Consider the following 15,443-nt stretch of genomic DNA (forward strand, 5'->3'; position numbering starts at 1 on the left):
GACGGTAAGGAAGGTGCATGCGCAGTACGATCGGCGCGGGAACGCGCCTAATTTAAATGATCCACGCCCCCTACCTGGATCATTTGAATTAGGCGGGCTTGCGCCGGAGAATTTACGCTACGCCGCCGCAACTTCACAGGCAAGTGCTTTGTGAATCAAGCACTTGCCCGTAAAACTTGCGGCCGCGTAACGTAAATGAGATACGTTACACTGCCGCTGTTTTACGCAAGTATACGAGAATCTGGCCCAAGATGACATCGTTACTCCCACTAGGTGGCGCCCTTGCCCACAGGCTGTTTCAGTCATTCAACAAATCCATACAAGGCTGGCTATCTCTGAGACTGAAGCTGTTTCTGTATATTTATTTTATTTTATTCATTTTTTTTTATGAAATAAGATTTCACACCCAACTAAAATGTGATCGGATTTATAACTATCGCTGCAAATGTTTCTTCGGAATTAAAGCGGAAATGAAGAATAGTTACATTCTTACCAAATATTCCTTTTTTTCTTTTTTGTAAAGAAAGGAGCAGATGTGCTCACCGGGAGATCTACGTTGGGGAACGCATTCAGCGTCGCACCTGTTATGTTTGTTTAGGTGAATAAAGTCGATGAAAACCCCGATCGCTGATTTCTTTTATAAGCTTTTACCATTAATGCCATTTCAAAAAGTCATTTTCAATCTTTTAAAAAACTGCAGCTGCCATAAAAAAAAAAAAGAAATCTACGGTGATCCTGCCATGCAGGTCCCCCTTCTGGCACTTCCTGTTTTAGGGGTGACTACACTCTGTTCTTGTTTTCCCAATTGTGTTCCTGGGAAATGTAAGGAGGGGGCAGATCTGTACTGGAGGGGGAACTGTAATGAGGGGCAGAGCTGTACTGGAGAGGGATCTGTACGGAGGGGGCAGAGCTGTACTGGAGGGGGGACTGTAATGAGGGGGCAGATCTGTACTGGAGGGGAAACTGTAATGAGGGGGCAGAGCTGTACTGGAGGGGGAACTGTAATGAGGGGGCAGATCTGTACTGGAGGGGAAACTGTAATGAGGGGGCAGAGCTGTACTGGAGGGGGGACTGTAATGAGGGGGCAGATCTGTACTGGAGGGGAAACTGTAATGAGGGGGCAGAGCTGTACTGGAGAGGGATCTGTAATGAGGGGGCAGAGCTGTACTGGAGGGGGAACTGTAATGAGGGGGCAGATCTGTACTGGAGGGGGAACTGTACTGAGGGGGCAGAGCTGTACTGGAGGGGGAACTGTAATGAGGGGCAGAGCTGTACTGGAGGGGGCAGAGCTGTACTGGAGGGGGAACTGTAATTAGGGGGCAGAGCTGTACTGGAGGGGGATCTGTACTGAGGGGCAGAGCTGTACTGGAGGGGGAACTGTAATGAGGGGGCAGAGCTGTACTGGAGGGGGAACTGTAATGAGGGGGCAGAGCTGTACTGGAGAGGGAACTGTAATGAGGGGGCAGATCTGTACTGGAGGGGGAACTGTAATGAGGGGCAGAGCTGTTCCTTTAGGGGGAACTGTAATGAGGGGGCAGAGCTGTACAGGAGGGGGCAGAGCTGTACTGGAGGGGGAACTGTAATGAGGGGGCAGAGCTGTACAGGAGGGGGCAGAGCTGTACTGGAAGATGGAACTGTAATGAGGGGGCAGATCTGTACTGGAGGGGGAACTGTAATGAGGGGGCAGAGCTGTACTGGAGGGGGAACTGTAATGAGGGGGCAGAGCTGTACTGGAGGGGGAACTCTAATGAGGGGGCAGAGCTGTACTGGAGAGGGATCTGTACTGAGGGGGCAGAGCTGTACTGAAGGGGGAACAGTAATGAGGGGGCAGAACTGTACTGGAGGGGGAACTGTAATGAGGGGGCAGAGCTGTACTGGAGGGGGAACTGTAAGGAGGGGGCAGAGCTGTACTGGAGGGGGAACTGTAATGAGGGGCAGAGCTGTACTGGAGGGGGAAATGTAATGAGGGGGCAGAGCTGTACTGAAGGGGGAACTGTAATGAGGGGGCAGAGCTGTACTGGAGGGGGAACTGTACTGAGGGGGCAGAGCTGTACTGGAGGGGGAACTGTAATGAGGGGGCAAAGCTGTACTGGAGGGGGAACTGTACTGAGGGGCAGAGCTGTACTGGAGGGGGAACTGTAATGAGGGGGAACTGTAATGAGGGGGCAGAGCTGTACTGGAGGGGGAACTGTAAGGAGGGGGCAGATCTGTACTGGAGGGGGAACTGTAATGAGGGGGCAGAGCTGTACTGGAGGGGGAAATGTAATGAGGGGGCAGATCTGTACTGGAGGGGGAACTGTAATGAGGGGGCAGAGCTGTACTGGAGGGGGAACTGTAATGAGGGGGCAGAGCTGTACTGGAGGGGGAACTGTAAGGAGGGGGCAGATCTGTACTGGAGGGGGAACTGTAATGAGGGGGCAGAGCTGTACTGGAGGGGGAAATGTAATGAGGGGGCAGATCTGTACTGGAGGGGGAACTGTAATGAGGGGCAGATCTGTACTGGAGGGGGAACTGTAATGAGGGGGCAGATCTGTACTGGAGGGGGAACTGTAAGGAGGGGGCAGAGCTGTACTGGAGGGGGAACTGTAATGAGGGGGCAGAGCTGTACTGGAGGGGGAACTGTAATGAGGGGGCAGAGCTGTACTGGAGGGGGAACTGTAAGGAGGGGGCAGATCTGTACTGGAGGGGGAACTGTAATGAGGGGGGCAGAGCTGTACTGGAGGGGGAAATGTAATGAGGGGGCAGATCTGTACTGGAGGGGGAACTGTAATGAGGGGGCAGAGCTGTACTGGAGGGGGAACTGTAAGGAGGGGGCAGAGCTGTACTGGAGGGGGAACTGTAATGAGGGGCAGAGCTGTACTGGAGGGGGAACTGTAAGGAGGGGGCAGAGCTGTACTGGAGGGGGAACTGTAATGACTGGGCAGAGCTGTACTGGAGGGGGAACTGTAATGAGGGGGCAGAGCTGTACAGGAGGGGAACTGTAATAAGGGGGGCAGAGCTGTACTGGAGGGGGAACTGTAAGGAGGGGGCAGAGCTGTACTGGAGGGGGGACTGTAATGAGGGGGCAGATATGTACAGGAGGGGGAACTGTAAGGAGGGGGCAGAGCTGTACTGGAGGGGGGACTGTAATGAGGGGGCAGATATGTACAGGAGGGGGAACTGTAATGAGGGGGCAGAGCTGTACTGGAGAGGGATCTGTAAAGAGGGGGCAGAGCTGTACTGGAGAGGGATCTGTAATGAGGGGGCAGAGCTGTACTGGAGGGGGAACTGTACTGAGGGGGCAGATCTGTACTGGAGGGGGAACTGTAATGAGGGGGCAGAGCTGTACAGGAGGGGGAACTGTAAGGAGGGGGCAGAGCTGTACTGGAGGGGGAACTGTAATGAGGGGGCAGAGCTGTACTGGAGGGGGAACTGTACTGAGGGGGCAGAGCTGTACAGGAGGGGGAACTGTACTGAGGGGGCAGAGCTGTACAGGAGGGGGAACTGTAATGAGGGGGCAGATCTGTACTGGAGTGGGAACTGTAATGAGGGGGCAGATCTGTACTGGAGGGGGAACTGTAATGAGGGGGCAGAGCTGTACAGGAGGGGGAACTGTACTGAGGGGGCAGAGCTGTACTGGAGGGGGAACTGTACTGAGGGGGCAGATCTGTACTGGAGGGGGAACTGTAATGAGGGGGCAGAGCTGTACAGGAGGGGGAACTGTAAGGAGGGGGCAGAGCTGTACTGGAGGGGGAACTGTAATGACTGGGCAGAGCTGTACTGGAGGGGGAACTGTAATGAGGGGGCAGAGCTGTACTGGGGGGGGGAACTGTACTGATGGGGCAGAGCTGTACTGGAGGGGGAACTGTAATGATGGGGCAGAGCTGTACTGGAGGGGGAACTGTAATGCGGGGGCGGAGCTGTACTGGAGAGGGATCTGTACGGAGGGGGCAGAGCTGTACTGAGGGGGCAGAGCTGTACTGGAGGGGGAACTGTAATGAGGGGGCAGAGCTGTACTGGAGGGGGAACTGTAATGAGGGGGCAGAGCTGTACTGGAGGGGGAACTGTACTGAGGGGGCAGAGCTGTACAGGAGGGGGAACTGTACTGAGGGGGCAGAGCTGTACAGGAGGGGGAACTGTAATGAGGGGGCAGATCTGTACTGGAGTGGGAACTGTAATGAGGGGGCAGATCTGTACTGGAGGGGGAACTGTAATGAGGGGGCAGAGCTGTACAGGAGGGGGAACTGTACTGAGGGGGCAGAGCTGTACTGGAGGGGGAACTGTAATGAGGGGGCAGATCTGTACTGGAGGGGGAACTGTACTGAGGGGGCAGAGCTGTTCTGGAGGGGGAACTGTAATGAGGGGGCAGAGCTGTACTGGAGGGGGAACTGTAATGAGGGGGCAGATCTGTACTGGAGGGGGAACTGTACTGAGGGGGCAGAGCTGTACTGGAGGGGGAACTGTAATGAGGGGGCAGAGCTGTACTGGAGGGGGAACTGTAATGAGGGGGCAGATCTGTACTGGAGGGGGAACTGTAATGAGGGGGCAGATCTGTACTGGAGGGGGAACTGTAATGAGGGGGCAGAGCTGTACTGGAGGGGGAACTGTAATGAGGGGGCAGAGCTGTACTGGAGGGGGAACTGTAATGAGGGGGCAGATCTTTACTGGAGGGGGAACTGTAAGGAGGGGGCAGAGCTGTACTGGAGGGGGAACTGTAATGAGGGGGCAGAGCTGTACAGGAGGGGGCAGAGCTGTACTGGAGGGGGAACTGTAATGAGGGGGCAGAGCTGTACTGGAGGGGGGACTGTAATGAGGGGGCAGATCTGTACTGGAGGGGGAACTGTACTGAGGGGGCAGAGCTGTACTGGAGGGGGAACTGTAATGAGGGGGCAGATCTGTACAGGAGGGGGCAGAGCTGTACTGGAGGGGAAACTGTAATGAGGGGGCAGAGCTGTACTGGAGGGGGAACTGTAATGAGGGGGCAGAGCTGTACTGGAGGGGGAACTGTAATGAGGGGGCAGAGCTGTACTGGAGGTGGAAATGTAATGAGGGGGCAGAGCTGTACTGGAGGGGGAACTGTAATGAGGGGGCAGAGCTGTACTGGAGGGGGAACTGTAATGAGGGGGCAGAGCTGTACTGGAGGGGGAACTGTACTGAGGGCGCAGAGCTGTACTGGAGGGGGAACTGTAATGAGGGGGCAGAGCTGTACAGGAGGGGGAACTGTAATGAGGGGGCAGATCTGTACTGGAGGGGGAACTGTAATGAGGGGGCAGATCTGTACTGGAGGGGGAACTGTAATGAGGGGGCAGAGCTGTACTGGAGGGGGAACTGTAATGAGGGGGCAGAGCTGTACTGGAGGGGGAACTGTAATGTGGGGGCAGATCTTTACTGGAGGGGGAACTGTAAGGAGGGGGCAGAGCTGTACTGGAGGGGGAACTGTAATGAGGGGGCAGAGCTGTACAGGAGGGGGCAGAGCTGTACTGGAGGGGGAACTGTAATGAGGGGACAGAGCTGTACTGGAGGGGGGACTGTAATGAGGGGGCAGATCTGTACTGGAGGGGGAACTGTACTAAGGGGGCAGAGCTGTACTGGAGGGGGAACTGTAATGAGGGGGCAGATCTGTACAGGAGGGGGCAGAGCTGTACTGGAGGGGGAACTGTAATGAGGGGGCAGAGCTGTACTGGAGGGGGAACTGTAATGAGGGGGCAGAGCTGTACTGGAGGGGGAACTGTAATGAGGGGGCAGAGCTGTACTGGAGGGGGAACTGTAATGAGGGGGCAGAGCTGTACTGGAGGGGGAACTGTAATGAGGGGGCAGATCTGTACTGGAGGGGGAACTGTAATAAGGGGCAGAGCTGTACTGGAGGGGGAACTGTAATGAGGGGACAGATCTGTACTGGAGGGGGAACTGTACTGAGGGGGCAGAGCTGTACTGGAGGGGGAACTGTAATGAGGGGGCAGAGCTGTACTGGAGGGGGAACTGTAATGAGGGGGCAGAGCTGTACTGGAGGGGGAACTGTAATGAGGGGGCAGAGCTGTACTGGAGGGGGAACTGTAATGAGGGGGCAGAGCTGTACTGGAGGGGGAACTGTAATGAGGGGGGAGAGCTGTACTGGAGGGGGAACTGTAATGAGGGGGCAGAGCTGTACTAAAGGGGGAACTGTAATGAGGGGGCAGAGCTGTACTGGAGGGGGGACTGTAATGAGGGGGCAGAGCTGTACTGGAGGGGTAACTGTAATGAGGGGGCAGAGCTGTACTGGAGGGGGAACTGTAATGAGGGGGCAGAGCTGTACTGGAGGGGGAACTGTAATGAGGGGCAGATCTGTACTGGAGGGGGAACTGTAATGAGGGGGGAGAGCTGTACTGGAGGGGGAAATGTAATGAGGGGGCTGAGCTGTACTGGAGGGGGAACTGTAATGAGGGGGCAGATCTGTACTGGAGGGGGAACTGTAATGAGGGGGCAGAGCTGTACTGGAGGGGGAACTGTAATGAGGGGGCAGAGCTGTACTGGAGGGGGAACTGTAATGAGGGGGCAGAGCTGTACTGGAGGGGGAACTGTAATGAGGGGGCAGAGCTGTACTGGAGGGGGAACTGTAATGAGGGGGCAGAGCTGTACTGGAGGGGGAACTGTAATGAGGGGGGAGAGCTGTACTGGAGGGGGAACTGTAATGAGGGGGCAGAGCTGTACTAAAGGGGGAACTGTAATGAGGGGGCAGAGCTGTACTGGAGGGGGGACTGTAATGAGGGGGCAGAGCTGTACTGGAGGGGTAACTGTAATGAGGGGGCAGAGCTGTACTGGAGGGGGAACTGTAATGAGGGGGCAGAGCTGTACTGGAGGGGGAACTGTAATGAGGGGCAGATCTGTACTGGAGGGGGAACTGTAATGAGGGGGGAGAGCTGTACTGGAGGGGGAAATGTAATGAGGGGGCTGAGCTGTACTGGAGGGGGAACTGTAATGAGGGGGCAGATCTGTACTGGAGGGGGAACTGTAGCCCTACTGAGGGGAAAGAACTTAACAAGTCCTCAATACTCTCTAATGGTGGGAACACCTTGGTGTCCGCATTTGACCGCAGACGGCGAGCCCCCCGGGGACCGACCCCCGTGTCAACCCTGAGCACTTTAGCGAAGCGCTGGAAACCCGTCAATGGCGGTTCCGGCAGCACAATGAGCATCGGCGGGCAATTAGTGCTTTCCATTAATTAAAGCTCTCGTTTCCATTAGCGGGGGTCAATGTAGATAAACAGGCAGAGCGCTGGCAGGAGGGTTGTCTGTAAAGTAAATAGATATTATCAGGAGGCCTCAGATCTGTCCAAAGTCCAACCCAAGGCCATGACACTCTGTACAGCGCCGCGGTATATGTCAGAGCTATATACACGTATACTAATAATAGTGGGCCAGATTCACAAAGAGATACGACGGAGTATTATCTCCTGATATCTCCTGATCCCCCATCGTATCTCTGACTTACACTGGTCCTATCTATGCGCCTCATTCATAGAATCAGATACGCATAGATAGGGCTAAGATCCGACAATGTTACACTGTGTTACACTGTCGGATCTTTTTTTCCATTTAAAAATGGCGCCGGGGGCGTTCCCGCTGATTTACGATAAATAATATGTAAATCAGGGAGATACGCAAATTCACGAACGTACGCGGACCCGTCGCAGTGTTCTTACGTTGTTTCCGTAGCGGTTTTCCCGTCGTATACTTACCCCTGTTTTCATCAGGCGCAGCCAATGTTAAGTATAGCCGGCGTTCCCGCGTCGAATTTGAATTTTCCAACGTCGTTTGCGTACGCCGATTCACGAACACACGCTTCGCAAGTCCCGCTCACGTCAAAACCACTGACGTCCTAGTGACGTCAGTGGGAGCAATGCACGCCAGGAAATTCCCCGGACGGCGCATGCGCATTTAAATCGGCGCGGGAACGCGCCTGATTTAAATAGTACACTCCCCTAGCCGCGGAATTTGAATTCCGCTGGGGCATTTAGGATCGTCGCAAGTTTGGAGGTAAGTGGTTTGTGAATTAGCCACTTGCCTCCTAAACTTGCGGGAGCGGATCTTAATTCACGTAGATCGAGCGGATCTATAGATCCACTGAGCTACGTGAATCTGGCCCAGTGTGTGACTGTGGGGGGAGGGGACATTAGAGTGTAAGCTCCTCTGTACAGACTGATGTGACTGTGGGGGGAGGGGACATTAGAGTGTAAGCTCCTCTGTACAGAGACTGATGTGATGTGGGGGGAGGGGACATTAGAGTGTAAGCTCCTCTGTACAGAGACTGATGTGATGTGGGGGGAGGGGACATTAGAGTGTAAGCTCCTCTGTACAGAGACTGATGTGACTGTGGGGGGGAGGGGACATTAGAGTGTAAGCTCCTCTGTACAGAGACTGATGTAATGTGGGGGGAGGGGACATTACAGTGTAAGCTCCTCTGTACAGAGACTGATGTGACTGTGGAGGGGAGGGGACATTAGAGTGTAAGCTCCTCTGTACAGAGACTGATGTGATGTGGGGGGGGGGACATTAGAGTGTAAGCTCCTCTGTACAGAGACTGATGTGACTGTGGGGGAGGGGACATTAGAGTGTAAGCTCCTCTGTACAGAGACTGATGTGATGTGTGGGGGGGGAGGGGACATTAGAGTGTAAGCTCCTCTGTACAGAGACTGATGTGACTGTGGGGGGGAGGGGACATTAGAGTGTAAGCTCCTCTGTACAGAGACTGATGTGACTGTGGGGGGGAGGGGACATTAGAGTGTAAGCTCCTCTGTACAGAGACTGATGTGATGTGGGGGGGGGGGGGGAGGGGACATTAGAGTGTAAGCTCCTCTGTACAGAGACTGATGTGACTGTGGGGGGGGGGGACATTAGAGTGTAAGCTCCTCTGTACAGAGACTGATGTGACTGTGGGGGGGGGGGGACATTAGAGTGTAAGCTCCTCTGTACAGAGACTGATGTGACTGTGGGGGGGGGGGACATTAGAGTGTAAGCTCCTCTGTACAGAGACTGATGTGACTGTGTGGGGGGGGAGGGGACATTAGAGTGTAAGCTCCTCTGTACAGAGACTGATGTGACTGTGGGGGGAGGGGACATTAGAGTGTAAGCTCCTCTGTACAGAGACTGATGTGATGTGGGGGGAGGGGACATTAGAGTGTAAGCTCCTCTGTATAGAGACTGATGTGACTGTGGGGGGGAGGGGACATTAGAGTGTAAGCTCCTCTGTACAGAGACTGATGTGACTGTGGGGGGGAGGGGACATTAGAGTGTAAGCTCCTCTGGTGCAGAGACTTTGTACCACGCTGTGGAACATGTCGGCGATATATAAATGTTTGTAGTAGCCCCCGGGTTGAGGAGGGCGCAGGGATTGTCGGCACACAGGGGCCCCGTCATGGTGACGGCTCCTTTCAGTGGAAGTGATCCCTATTGATGAAGTGGAGTTTTCTTGGTGACTTTGATGGATGATCCTGTGGCTCGTGCAGAAGGGGGGCAATGCGCCCCCGAGGAAGAGAAGGGTCTGGCTGAGGCTGACGCTCTCCAGGCTGATGCTGCAAACGGTTGAACGTGGAAACACAGGAGTGGAAATGTTTAGACAATGTAACTGTTTCATCTCAGGATTCATAAAAAGTAACATTTAGGTGAAGGGTGGGGCCCCCGGGGGCCACAAATCCGGCTCTTCCTGGCCGGGTTGAGAGTTTTGGAACCCTGGAGGGCCATTCAGGCACTAAATTTGGTAGCAGATCTGGAGGAGGAAAATCTCAGGTCATGAAGGATCCATATCAGAGGATTGGGTGACAGAGCCCCCCAGAGTGCCCAGGCCTGCCACGGACCCCCGGGCCCCCAATTTCTGGGAGGGCTTCAGAACTCGGATCCAACGAAGAGACCCCAAAGGAACCCAGGGGGCGGAGCGTAGGACTTCTGTTCTCCAAAGACGAAGATCCAAGCTCAAGGTGAAGTTTGGTCAAATGCGACTCCTTTACCAGGACAAATCAAGTCCTTAGTGGGGTCCTATGGCGTTTCCACAAAGTGGGGTCCCTCCAAAAACAAGGGGCACCCAAACTGAGTTTTCTATGTACAGTTTCACCAGAAAAAGTACCAAAAAAACATCCAAGAGTAAAAAAAATGATTTATAGTTCAGTAAGTGACCACAGAGAGGACAACAGACGGCCGACGCGTTTCAGGGGCCCAAAGGTCGGTTGTCCTTTCCGTGGTCCCTTTTGGACTCTTGGATGGTCGGGTGTTTTCTTTTCTGGTGTAAACTGTATATGGAAGTTCTAAGTGCCCTGAGCAGAGACTGATCCGAGATGGGAATTCTGGCCCTGAAATGAGAGTCCCAGCCCCAAGGTGGGCACTCTGGCCCCGTAGTGGGTTTTCTGGCCCTGAAATGAGAGTCCCAGCCCCAAGGTGGGCACTCTGGCCCCGTAGTGGGTTTTCTGGCCCTGAGGGGGGATTCTGCATCTGAAGTTGGGGTTCTGACGTCGGGATGGGAATTCTATCTCCAAGGTGAGAGTTCCGACCCCCAAGTGCGTACTCTGGCCACTTCAGAGAGAGAATTCCCACCTTGGGGCCAGATCTCCCACTTTGGGACCAGAGTTTCCATCCCAAAGGCCAGAACATTGCCGGCACTCCCACTTCAGGGCCAACATTGCTGCCTCAGGGCCAGAACTCCTACTTCAGGGTCAGAATTCCCTCCTCAGGGCCAGAACTCCCACTTTGGGGTCAGAATTCCCTCCTCAGGGCCAGAACTCCCACTTTGGGGCCAGAATTCCCTCCTCAGGGCCAGAACCTCCACTATGGGACCAGAATACCCACCTTGGGGTTGGAACTCTCACCTTGGGGACAGAATTCCCACTTCAGCTGCAGAATTCCCCCCTCGGGGCCAGAACACCCCAAGGTGAGAGTTCCGGCCCCAAGATGGGAACTCTGGTTTCAAAGTGGGAGTTTTGGCCCCTAGGCGAGAATTCTGGCCCCCGAAGTGGGAGTTCTGGTCTTGGCATTGAAATTCTGGCCCCAAAGTGAGGGCTCCAGCCCCAAAGTGGAATCTCTGTCCCCAAAGTGGAATCTCTGTCCCCAAAGTGGGAGTTCTGGCCCTGAAGTGGGCGTTCCAGCCCCAAAGTGGAAACTCTGTCCCCAAAGGTGAATCTCTGTCCTCAAAGTGGGAGTTCAGGCCCTGAAGTGGGCAGTTCTGTCTTTGGGATGGGAATTCTGGTCCCAAGTTGAGAGTTCCAGCCCCAATGTGAGAACTTTGGTCCCAAAGTGGGAGTTCTGGTCCCTAGGTGAGAATACTGACCCCAAAGTGGGAGTTCTGGCCTAGAGGCTGGAATTCTGGCCCTGAAGTGAGAGTTCTGGCCATGGGATGGGAGTTCTGGTCCCAAGGTGAGAGTTCCAGCCCCAAGATGGGAACTATGGTTTCAAAGTGGGAGTTCTGGCCCCGATGTGGGAGTTCCGGTCTTGGGACGAGAATTCTGGCCCCAAAGTGGGAGTTCCAGCCCCAAAGTGGAAACTCTGTCCCCAAAGTTGGAGTTCTGTCTTTGGGGAGGGAAATCCTGGTCCCAAAGTGGGAGTTCTGGCCCCTAGGTGAGAATACTGACCCTAAAGTGGGAGTTTTGATCTTGGGATGGGAATTCTGGCCTTGACGTGAGATTTCCAGCACTGAGGTAGGAACTCTGGTCCCTAAGTGGGAGTTCTGGCTCTGAGGAGGGAAATCTGGCCCTGAAGTGGGAGTTCTATGCTGGGGATGGGAATACTGGCCCTGAAGTGGGAGTTTCGGGCCCGAGGTGGGAGTTCAAGCCCCGATATGGGAACTCTGTCCTCGAAGTGGTAGTTCTGGCCCCATGGAGGGAATTATTGCCCTGAAGTAAGAGTTCTATCCTGGGGGTGGGGATTCTGAAGTGGGAGTTCCGGGCTCGAGGTGGGAGTTCCGGGCTCGAGTAGGGAGTTCCGGGCCCGAGGTGGGAGTTCCAGGCCCGAGGAGGGAGTTCCGGGTCCGAGGTGGGAGTTTCAGGCCCGAGGAGGGAGTTCCGGGTCCGAGGTGGGAGTTTCAGGCCCGAGGTGGGAGTTTCGGGCCCGAGTAGGGAGTTCCGGGCCCGAGGTGGGAGTTCCTGGCCCGAGGAGGGAGTTCCGGGTCCGAGGTGGGAGTTTCAGGCCCGAGGAGGGAGTTCCGGGTCCGAGGTGGGAGTTTCAGGACCGAGGTGGGAGTTTCGGGCCCGAGGAGGGAGTTTCGGGCCTGAGGTGGGAGTTCCGGGCCTGAGGTGGGAGTTCCGGGCCTGAGGTAGGAATTCTGGCCCTGGGTTGGGTTTTTTTTGGCCGTGGGGGTGGAATTTCTGGCCCCAGAGTGGACATTCTGACTCAGACATACTGGAGCTGTGGTGGAGATAAGAGGATGAATGAAGATGACTCCAATGCTTGTTGGCCCTCAGGGGCCGGGACTTACAGCTTCACCAGTTTTAAAGTCAAAGGCTGGCAGGCAGGCTGGGACTTGTAGTCCAGCCTCATCTAGAGTTACGTTTCCAGTGTCTGATCCAAAACCCTTCAAACATCTGAATTCAGAAGGAATATCAGACAAAAAATGAACGCCTATCAAAAAATAAAATCCACCAATCACAATACAACATCAGATATCTCGTATCCGCCCCCTGGACTCACCTTCTTCCTGAATCAGACGTGGAGCCCCTTGTTATTTGCTGCGCTCCGGCCCACTGCCTGTCCTGCCCAACCCTAGAGACACCTGTGTGCGACATAAGACTGGAGGTCGCAGAGCATTTCATGTGCAGAGCTGCCCCCCCCCCTTTAGTCTACAACACCTACACAGCAGAACACGAGAACCTGCTGGTGAAGGGGAGGCCTCTACAGGCCTCTGAGATCTGCAGAGCGCAGAACATTCCATGGCCCAGGAATTCCAGACTCTGCTTCTGAGCGCTGGGCAAGTTACAAGTTGCAGGAACTCTGGATGTGGCTGCAGAACATAAACCAAAGAGACAGCAGAGTATCGCAGAACATAAACCAAAGAGACAGCAGAGTATCGCAGAACACGAGCTACTCGGGCTGAAGGGCCTTCACAAGCCAGACAGATTAACCTGTTCAGAGCTCAACCCAGTGCAGAACATTCCGCGTCTCCACATCTGCAACCTGTAGAGGAGCTGCAGAGCATTTTACATTTTAGAGAACGCAAGGTGCAAAACAATCCTAGCTTTCAGGGCACAGGGGCAGCAGAACATTTAGCAGAGCGTTTGGCAGAGCCCAGGTGCTGCACAGCACTTCATTAGCTGTGTACAGGTTCTGCAGTATATTTTATGTTTCTAAAGCACACAAGTTCAGCATTTGCAGAGCACAAGGAGTTCCAGAATCATTTGCAGAGCACAGACGTTGCAGAGCATTCAGCCTTTGCAGAGCACACAACATGCAGAACACAGGACTGCTGCAGAACACTTAGGGGTCTACTTATCCATTTTTTTCAGTTGAGATTCACCCAACATTTGCAGAGCACAAGGAGTTCCAGAATATGAATCATTTGCAGAGCACAGACGTTGCAGAGCATTCAGCCTTTGCAGAGCACACAACATGCAGAACACAAGACTGCTGCAGAACACTTAGGGGTCTACTTATCAATTTTTTCAGTTGAGATTCACCCAACATTTGCAGAGCGGAAGGAGGTCCAGAATATGAATCATTTGCAGAGCACAGACGTTGCAGAGCATTCAGCCTTTGCAGAGCACACAACATCACACAGAACATTTGCAGAACACAGGACTGCTGCAGAACACTTAGGGGTCTACTTATCCATTTTTTCACTTGAGATTCACCCAACTTTTACACCAAGATTCACAAATTTTTCCATAAAAGGTTCAATTATAAAAACAGGTGAATGAGACCCGGAGTTCCAGAACATGAATAATTTGCAGAGCACATGAGCTGCAGAGCATTTTTCAGAGCCCAGGAGTTTCAGAACATAAAGCAATTTCCAGAGCCCAGGGGGTGCAAAACATATTGCAGAGCCCAGGAGTGACAGAATATGAATTGCTTGCAGAGCACAGAAGTTGCAGAACTGTACGCCTTTGCAGAGCACAGGGTCATTTTGTGGCGCACACAATGTGCAGAACATTTTCAGAGCACAGATGTTGCAGAACAATTAGGAGTCTATTGTTTTCAGTAAGGATTCCACCCAACTTTCCCCCATCCAATCCACACAAGCCTGATATAGAAAAATGAGTGAATGAGCCCCGGGTTACAGAACATTAATCATTTGCAGAGCACCACTGAATCTTCACAATGGACAGAATACAATGTGCAGAACATTCATTAGTTACAGAGCACAGAAGTTGCAGAACATTTACCCTTTGCAGGGCAGTTTGCAGAACATTTACCCTTTGCAGGGCAGTTTGCAGAACATTGTAGGCTATGCAGATCCCAGGAGTTTCAGGACATGAATCATTTGCAGAGCACAGAATCTGCAGCACATTCATCAGAACACAGTGTGCAGAACATTCAGTATTTGCAGAGCTCAAGAAGTTGCAGAACACAAGTGATTTACAAAACATATTGCTATGCACAGGACCTGCAGCACATTCATGATTTGCAGAGCACCCAGTGTGAGGTAAATTCAGCCAGTATTTGCAGAGCACAGGGATTCCAGAACATTTGCAGAGCATATTGCTGGACACTCAGCATTTGCAGCTCACATAGGTTGCAGCACGTTCACCCTTTGCAGACCAAATGGGCTTTAGATCATTTTGCAGAGCCCAGGAGTTGCAGAACATGAATGATTTGCAGAGCACATACTCTGCAGAGGATTTTTATGATAGCGGAGCCTGCAGAACATCCATCACTTGCAGAACATGCATTGTGCAGCAGAGTACTAGAAGTTGCAGAGCATGAGGGATTTTCAGAGCACAGAATCTGCAGAGCATTTTGCTGGTCACAGAACATAGTTCAGTTTGCTCATCACAGAGTCTACAGTGCATCCATCGTTTGCAGAGCACTAGAAGTTGCAGAGCATGAGGGATTTGCAGAGCACATAATCTGCAGAGCACTTCGCTGGCCACAGAGCATAGTTCAGTTAGCTCATCAGAGTCTGCAGTACAGCCATCATTTGCAGAGCAGACAGTGTGCAGAGCATTCAGTATTCGGGGAGCCAAGAAGTTGCAGAACACGAATGGTTTCCAGAACATAGAGTCTGCAGAGCATATAGTGGACCACAGGGTCTGCAGCACACGGTGTGCAGAACATTAGCGATTTGCAAAGCACACAATATGCAGAGCATTGGGTATTCACAGATCCCAGCAGTTGCAGAACATACATGATTTGCAGAGCACAGAGTCTGCAGAGCATTTTGCAGAGCATAAAATCTGCGGAGCATTCAGCCCCTGCAGAGCACACAATATGTAGAGCATTGGGTATTCGCAGCCCCCAGAAGTTGGAGAACATGATTGATTTTGCAGAGCACAGAATCTGCAGAGCATTTTGCTG

The sequence above is a fragment of the Rana temporaria genome, chromosome 6, assembly GCF_905171775.1.
Source record: "Rana temporaria chromosome 6, aRanTem1.1, whole genome shotgun sequence".
NCBI lineage: Eukaryota > Metazoa > Chordata > Amphibia > Anura > Ranidae > Rana > Rana temporaria.